This window comes from Canis lupus, chromosome 27, assembly GCF_011100685.1.
Source record: "Canis lupus familiaris isolate Mischka breed German Shepherd chromosome 27, alternate assembly UU_Cfam_GSD_1.0, whole genome shotgun sequence".
NCBI lineage: Eukaryota > Metazoa > Chordata > Mammalia > Carnivora > Canidae > Canis > Canis lupus.
The window spans coordinates 14349278-14358164 of NC_049248.1; positions in this window are offsets into that span (position 1 = coordinate 14349278).

The following is an 8887-nucleotide window of genomic DNA, read 5'->3' on the forward strand; positions in this document are numbered from 1 at the left end:
TAATTTGCTTATATTTTGCTGTATAATTAGAAAATGTTCTTTAAAAGTTATTACCTTCTATCCAGGCAATGCTGACAGGCTGGCTTAACTTACTAATGGTGATGGAATGGATATACATTTTTACCCTTTGTGCTTTTACTTTACACATACAGAAACCAGGGGCATATACAGTGACAAGAGCATTGTTTTACAAAGCTGAGAACAATGTTGGTAAAGAACCCTTTAAAAATATGTCCTTTATTATCATAACATTTAGTTGAATAGGGTTTTTTTTAACCTGCTTTAATTTTATTTGAATTTTTGCTATTAATTTAAGTAAGTTTTACTTTTAAAGAAGTTATAGAAACAGTGATGACTTACTAATTCATAAAACGATGTAATTAACTAGGTAATTAATTTACTTTCTTAAGGGAAGGTATATTGCTTATAAGTATCATTTGTAGAAAGTTACAGTAAGTTTTATTGAGGCATAATTGATATAACATTTTCAGGTGTATAACGATGATTTGATATTTGTGTATAAGTAGTTAATATCTGTCACCATTCATAATTACAATTGTTTTTCTTGTGATAAGAACTTTTGAGATTTATTCTTGTAGCAACTTTCAAATATGCAATACAGTATTGTTAACTATAGTTACCATGCTGTACATTACATCTCCATGACTTAATTATTTTATAGCTAGAAGTTTGTACCTTTGACTCTCTTTACCCATTTTCCCCAACCCTCCCAATACACTCCCCCAGCTCTGGCAACCACCAATTTGTGGTCTGTATTTATGAACCTGGTGTGTATTTTTTTTTAAGTTCCATATATACATGAAATCATACAGTATTTGTCTTTGTCTGGCATATTTCACTTAGCATAATACCCTCTAGGTCCATCCATGTTGTCAAAATGGCAAGATTTCATTATGACTGAATAATGTGTGTGTGTGTGTGTGTGTATGTACCACGTTTTCTTTATTCTTTCATCTATTGATGGACATTTATGTGTTTTTCATATCTCAGCTATTGGAAATAATACTGCAATGAACATAGGGGTGCACATATCTTTTCCAGTTAGTGTAGTGTAGGTATTTTCAAATGTTTAAAACAAGAGAAATTTGACCAGGACAAATTGAAATTTTTTAAAATTAGCTAATGTTTGTTTCCCAAGGGAGGGAAATGGAGTTAAGAGGAACAAAAACAAAACAAAACAGAACAACAAAAACAAACACAAAGAAAAGAAAAGAAAAGCCAACTGGCTTACTGCAGATACAAAATAACCACTGTAAAGCTTTACTTTGTTTTCTCTAGAAGGAGAGGGAAAAAAGTTTAGGTGTTGAAAAGCAGATTTTAACATATACATACAGAAAAGAGAATGGTAGCACATTTGGATAGTAACTCGGGTCCTTGATAATTTTATCAAGCCATGCAGTTAAAAAGCCAATACTGCTTAACTCCAATGTATGGAAACAAAAGAGCGATAAGCCCTATACTAAGTTACCTATTTTTTAAAGGCAAATCAGACCAATGATCTGCTCATGAGGGTTTATCTGCTTTTGGTTTTAAAGTACTTCTCAAATGAACTATCTTGTTCATGTCAAAAGCCCAGGTGGTACCTGCAACTCTAAAATATCCCTGGTGAAATTGTGTTTTTCAGGGAGAGAGGTGTACAAATTTTTGTTAAAATGAGAAAATATGAAGGAAGCAAATGATTGGCCTGGAAGAGGTGCAGTGTTAGATTGTGATGGCTAGGAAAAATAATATGGTTTATAAAAATGGGTAATTTCTGGTCCCCACAACTTGGAGAGTGGCCAGTCATCACTGATCATAGGCCCAGACAGACAAAACTAAATGGACCAGTCCGCTGAGACACAAAGACAAAATGAAGCCGAACTCTTTACCTGATTTAGAAATGGTGACCCCAAGCAGTTTGTCCTATGGTTTCTGGTCTTAAGAGAATTGAATGCTTCATCTCTCGAGGGTTAGCATGAAAGCAGACTTATCAGACTTATGTCCACTCTCTCCCATGGACTTTGCCTCTTAGGACAACACAAAATACCAAGCAAGCCAACAAGCAATGAAAGCAGAGAACAGAAGACCAAAACCAATTTTATTGAAGAACACTAATGTGAACAATCAAAAAAAAAAAAATTCCAAGAGCTCTTATTCAAAGGGAAATAAAATTAACTCAACACTGAAGCTTTAACAAAATATAGGAACTCAATTCAGCATGAACTTATCTCCAGGCCCTAAGCAGGTGGCACCTTATCCATAGAGACTCACAAGGGGTCTCAGATGTACACAGTCTTACCAAGTTGAGAGTCTTGGTCCTAGCAGTGGGAGCTTTAGCTGAATCTGTATTTTTGTCTATGCCCTTCAGCCAAACACCACGAGGAACACACTGGTAGTTGAGCAAGTTGGATTTTTGCTTGCAGAATGGGAGACACATACTGTGGGGAAATGTGGGGTGTCTCACTGAGAGGATATTAGGATTTATTATAGGTTTCAGTTTGTGATCATTGGTGTAGGGGCTTTGTATAGGATTGCATGTGGGTTGGGTAAGTCTGTGGGTTGGGTAAGTCTGATTTGGTAACTTAATACATCTAAATAAGATGTAAGGAATGTAGTGAGACTGTAGCTGTCATTGGTGAATCTGGCTAATGTACATTGGGCTGTTTGGTCATTTTTGTGATTTGGATAATGCTAGTGGTTTTGTATTCAGACGTGATTATAGAGTATTCTTGTTTTTGTTTGATTTTTCATGGTCCAGAATGGCCTTGTCTGGTGTTGATGTTCTATGAAGTTATGTTCTACAGAACAGCAAGGTGTAGCTGTCAAGCCAACTCCTAGTAGCACCAAGGCCTGGCTGATAGTCGAGGCCAATTACAAGCTATCATGGGCTGCTTTCACCTTTCTCAATAGCTAAAGAATGAAATGTGACACCCAGAAGAGAGCTTGCTGCACCATCTAAGTAGATAAGAACATCTCAAGATAAATGTTTGCAGTGTCCAAGCACCATCAAAAGAGGGAGCTACTGACTATGGGTATTTCATTTACATAGTTCAAACATCCAAATCCTCTAACAACATCCCCTTGTTTTCATGTTCGTCAAAGAACTTTTTATCTTGAATTTAACTTTTTGCGTGTGTCTTTGTATAGGTTGTGGTTTCTTTAACATGATAATCCATGTATTGCTAATAATAAATGATGCTTTAAATTTAAATGATATTTGTATATACCTATATATGTTTTTTATGTATTTAAATGTGTATATTAAGTAAATGCCATGACCTCACTTTCTTCCCGTCTTCCAATATCCTGCTCCCCATTGCCCAGCCCAAATACAAATCAGTAAGTTATTCTGATTTGAACTCATGTCAGAAAAAAAACATTAAACTCAATAAAAAAATCTAGACATTTATTTATAAGCTTGCTAAGCCTCTGTTTTCTTATGCATTAAAAATAGGATAATCACATCCATGCCTATCATAAAGCAGTTAGGGAAGAGTGCATGGTAAGGGCTCAGTAAGTTCCTGTGATTGTTATGTTCATCACTTTACATCTTCTATGTGGCTTTTCTCTTTCCCTTTTGTATTACCCTGTCTCTGAGTCAGTGTTTATGATCCATATTACCTACCAGCCTGCTGCACTTCATACTTTCTCTGCCTATTTCAGGTTCCCATAAGGTTTTCTCCCAGGGACCTCAACCTGAGCCTGTTCCAATCTAGACCAGTTCCCTTCCTTCTACTTCCCCCTTCCCTAGGTCTGAATTTCTGTTCTGATCATTGGATACTCTGGGCAAGTTATTTAATCATTCTGTGCCTTGATTGACACATCTGTAAAATGAAGGAAATGACAGTGGCTGCCTCACTCGGATGTAGTAAGGACTGAACAAATTCATGCACAAAAGGCAGAAGGCGTTCCAAGAATGCCTGGCACACAGTAAATGTTCTGTAAGTGTTAGCTGTTGTTATTATATGTTTCCTAATAAACTGGCACACCCTTTATAAGTCCCCTGAATATTGTCAGTGCCATGCCACCAAAGCTGTCAGCTAGTGATTCCGTTCTTATTTCTCTTTCTGCCTCATCCCCTATGTCACATGGATTATTCAGGATTGGGCTTTCTGTCTCTGAACTAGATCTTCAACTCCTCTCCTCCACCCTCCTATGCTAGTCTGAGTGGTCTCCTCTTGCGTACCCCAGCTCTGGTCTTTCACCCTGCAGCCAGACTATTCCCTGCCTCACAAAGCAAATGTTATTCTGGCAAGCACATTATATTTCCCATGTGCCAAACGCTACTCTGAGAGTTTTATGATTTAACTCATTTGTTATCTATGTTCAATGACTTTTCCTTCTTTCATATGTTATTTATTTATTCCATAAATCTTATATTTATTCAATAAATCATGAGCTCAATCAGCCAGGGTCTTGCCAGGAAACAGATGGCATGCCCAAATATGGTGATTTGAAAAAAGTGTAATGATGGGATTATTTACCATGATGGGAGGAGGGTGCAGGGCAACTGCATGGAAGAGTTACTGACAGCTGGGCTCCACTATCACTCCTATGCTTGATGGAGTGAAAGGAAGGAGTGCTCACCAGATCTGGTAGGAGGTTGTGTGGAGGGAGCCTGCATGACAGGAAAAATGGAGGGAGTCTAATCTAAGACAGCCAGTAGGGAGGGGCCAAGGGAGTCATTCCCACGGCCTCACTTTCCTTCCTTCCTCAAAGCTCCTGCTTCTCATCAGCCAGCCCAAGTGAAAGCCAAAAGACAAAAAGGACCCCTTGATGCAATCGCTACAATTCAATTGCCTGGGGCCATAGAAGAGTGGAAAAGTGTAAAGTGGAGTTCATGGGGACCAGACCTCTAGGTAATTCAAACACAAAGTGAGCAGGTCCCCACTGCCATAGGGAAGAATGTTAACTGGGCCTTGCCTGGCAGGATGAAGGTCACTCCCTCATAAAACCCTTGACCTGCAGATTGCCAGCAAGAGCAGAGAAGATGAGATCTCTGTGTTCCTGAAACTTTCATAAGAGCAGACCTTGAATGAAGTTATGAAACCTGGAGATTCCAGCCTGTTCTGCCACTTTTCATATATATATAAAAAATAGTGTAGAGTTCACACTACAAATACATATGCATATATATGTATATATAAAAATATATATACACACCACTCACCATCCATATAAAGCTACGTCCCATCTCTTCCAGCAGCAGAGGTAGAGGCAAAGGAACTCACACCCACTCTTCTTTGCTTCAGCCCCTTGAATAGAACTAGCCCCATGTTTAATCTAACTGCAAAGAAGGCTGGAAACTGTAGAAGAGCCATTAGAAAATTTTAGTGAGTACCACTGTCTGTCAGGGTTTCTCAGAGCATTTTTTGCTCACCTCCTAGTTCTGAGCTTTGTTTTATTTAATGTACTGCTGACATGGAGACTGCCAGTCAACCAGGGTTCTCTTGAGATCTTTTAAGAACAAAAATGACTCCCTAAAAAACCTTTTATCATTAGCTAGGGCACATAAGCTAACTGTGCCTAACCGGTTGCCTGGAAGAAGCAGCTTGAGAAATACTCCATTTGTTTTTGTCAGAGAAATCGGTGCTAATAATTTTGTGACTAGGTTTTGACAGAAGGCTGGGTTTTCTTCACACTCAGTGATAGATGTGTCAGTTATGGATTTATTGCCTCTGAGCTCCACATTCTAACTTCAGTACTTGCTCTGTGAAAAGAGGCAGAGTTCTTTTAACAATTTTTCCATTTTGGTAAGTATGCTGGTCTCTCTCAGTAGAAGGTATGGGAGCGACTTCATAGGAGGAAGGGATATGTCTTGCTGGCTCAGGCTGCTGGTGGTAGTGGTGGGTAAGCAGTGAGGTGTGAGGACATCAGGTGGCCATCTGTCCCAGCCACGTGTCCACAATGCATGGTCTGTCTGTGACCTGGCAGCCCCAGCTCAGTCTGGGGACTACCTTCTTACAGCCTCCCACCGGGAAAACACTCTCCAGGCCTCTGGATTTTAGCAGTGCCCAGACTCCCTCTCACACCAACCCCCCAGAGCGGATCTCTTATGGTCCTTTCCTTGAGGTCAGGGAGTGTGACGGGCCACCTGCCTGCAGTGCAGAGTTCACACTACAAAGGCAGCATTGAGTCAATGTGACAGAGACTCTATGGCTCACAAAGCCCAAAATATTTACCATCTGGCCCTTTATACAAAGTTTGCTGATCCCTGTCCTAGTTGAAAGAAGAAACAAATAGAAATACAAAATAAAAAACCAAATTAACATAAGTCATCTATCTAAATAATTGTTCTAATTTTTCTCCAGAAATGTGGCATTTTCATGTTATTCTTTACTTTTTAATGTTAACCATAAGTTTTTTCTCAAACATGTGTGTTATGAATAAATTCTCAGAGTACAAATATAGATTTTAAAATAGGCCCTCCTGTGATCTGGGTTACTCAGCAGTACAAATGGTTGTAGGAGATGCTGGATTTCTACATTATCTGCACTTTGATTCTCTTTATCACTCAAAAAAGCCAGCAAATATTATTTGAAGGTATGGAGTTTTTTTGTTTGTTTGGGGTTTTGTGTGCAGTATGTTATGCCTAAGTATGGCAACCTTTAATTTTTCTTGAGATTCTATGATATAAATGCTACTGGATCCTAATTTTCCTTCCCAATATTGCTATACAAATCCTTAAAACACTTAAAAAAATTTTTTTCGGGATCCCTGGGTGGCGCAGCGGTTTGGTGCCTGCCTTTGGCCCAGGGCGCGATCCTGGAGACCCGGGATCGAATCCCACATCGGGCTCCCGGTGCATGGAGCCTGCTTCTCCCTCTGCCTGTCTCTCTTTCTCTCCCTCTCTCTGTGACTATCATAAATAAATAAAAAAAATTTAAAAAAAAATTTTTTTCTTAACAGTATTCTTTAAGTGTTAATTCTCCTAGTTATCAGTTCTCCTACTTATTCTCCTAACTTATCAGGTAAATGTGATAGAATTCTTACTAAATAAGGATTCATTATGGTAAATTGCAATAGTAGCTTATTTTTAGGCTTCGATGCCTAATGGTCTGTTTGAATAGGATAATAGGTCAAGGAAAACATGTATTGGGGAAGTGGTGGTCTTTTGTTTGCAAACTTATTTTTTTTTTAAACATAATGTTTCCTCCTTGGTTGCAGCAAGGAGCTAACAATTAAGGTAATTTGTTAACCTTTAGAGAAAACATTTCCATTTTTTTTTTAAGTTTGCACCTTTTTTTTTAAGATTTTATTTATTTATTCATGAGAAACACAGAGAGAGAGAGAGAGGCAGAGACACAGGCAGAGGGAGGAGCAGGCTCCATGCAGGTAGCCTGATGTGGGACTTGATCCCGGGTCTCCAGGATCACACCCTGTGCCGAAGGCAGACACTAAACCGCTGAGCCACCCAGGGATCCCCAACATTTCCATTTTTTTAAAAGCTTCTTTTAAAGGCTTTTAAAGCATAAAAAGATTATAAAGGTATGATGAATTATATCTTCACTGGCACACAGCATATAATAGCTGTCAGATTTTTTTCCAAGTTTTTCATGAGCACAGGTTAAGTAAAATAAATTCTTTAAAAAAATAGCATTGGTAAATACTGTATTCAAGGTATGAGATGGAAGTATATAGATGTTGAGGCTTATCTCTTGAAATTTCTATGAGGATCCCGAGGATAGGAACATCTGATTTTGCTTGCCACGGTTTTCCCAGCACCTAGCTCACATTAGGAGCTCAGAGACTATCTGCAGAAGTTTATGATGTGCATGCCTCCCCAAACCCTCAGGTAGCTCATTCCATCAATCACTCTTCATTCTCCAACCTGTCCCTCCTTCCTTGATCTTAAGCCTCAGCAAACTTGCACATGCTGATTGAGCAAAACCCCTGTGCTTGCTCAGTCCTTAGCCACCTGCTCCGTCCTATCTACTTTCCTTCACAGCCACACTCATAGGCATTCTTAGAAATAAGAGAACTGTGGTAGGGAGACAGTTATTTTGGTCTCACAGAAGTCCCAGCTCCGACCTTTGCTAAAAGCTCTTAATTCCAGGAATGTAAAGAACAGAAAAACTTCCCCACAGCTCACTTATACCTGAACCCAGGACTCGGTGGATAGAAATTATGTACAGCTCTGCTCAGTGAAGGTTTTAACTCCAGGAGTGCTGCAAGGCCTGTCCTCCAAACCAATCCTGGTGGATGACCATTTCCACGTATTAGACCTGCTGCAGTTGGAATTGAAGACAAAACATGAGTGTGCAGTTCCATATGGGGTGGTGATTGTGGCATCTTGTGGCCTTAAGAATTACTTGAAGTAAAAAAGAGTTTAAGAAAATATTAAAAAATACCTCCCGAATCTGTATAAACAAAGCAATGTTTTATAAGGGGCACAAATTGGAATGTGCAAAAAAATTAGAATCGAAACTAAACTGACCTTTGGATGTCATCTAAGGCTTTATGCTGATTCCATGCCTTGGCAGACTGTTGTGAAAACGACTTTAAGGGGCAATTATTGTATAATAAAATGACACTGAGAAGGAAACAGTATTTATCCATATTATCTGATTAAAGATTTTTACCAAGCTTAACATTGATCCAAGCATTTTTTTGAAATCACATGTGAATTATGATCATGACAAATGCCGACTCAGAACCTATCCAAATTTTGAACGGGTTACCCTTTCCTGCAAATAGAGGTAACATACAAATGTGCCAGATTTTACAGCTGACATTTCAGAAAATAAAACTAGCGATACTAGGAAATGACTTTATGATAAACTGAACAGCCTAATAAATGTGAAAACAGAAATCTCAGAAAAAATATAAACTTCAAGCAAGAACACTAAAAAATATTACAGACCAAATACCAAATAATTGTTTACAT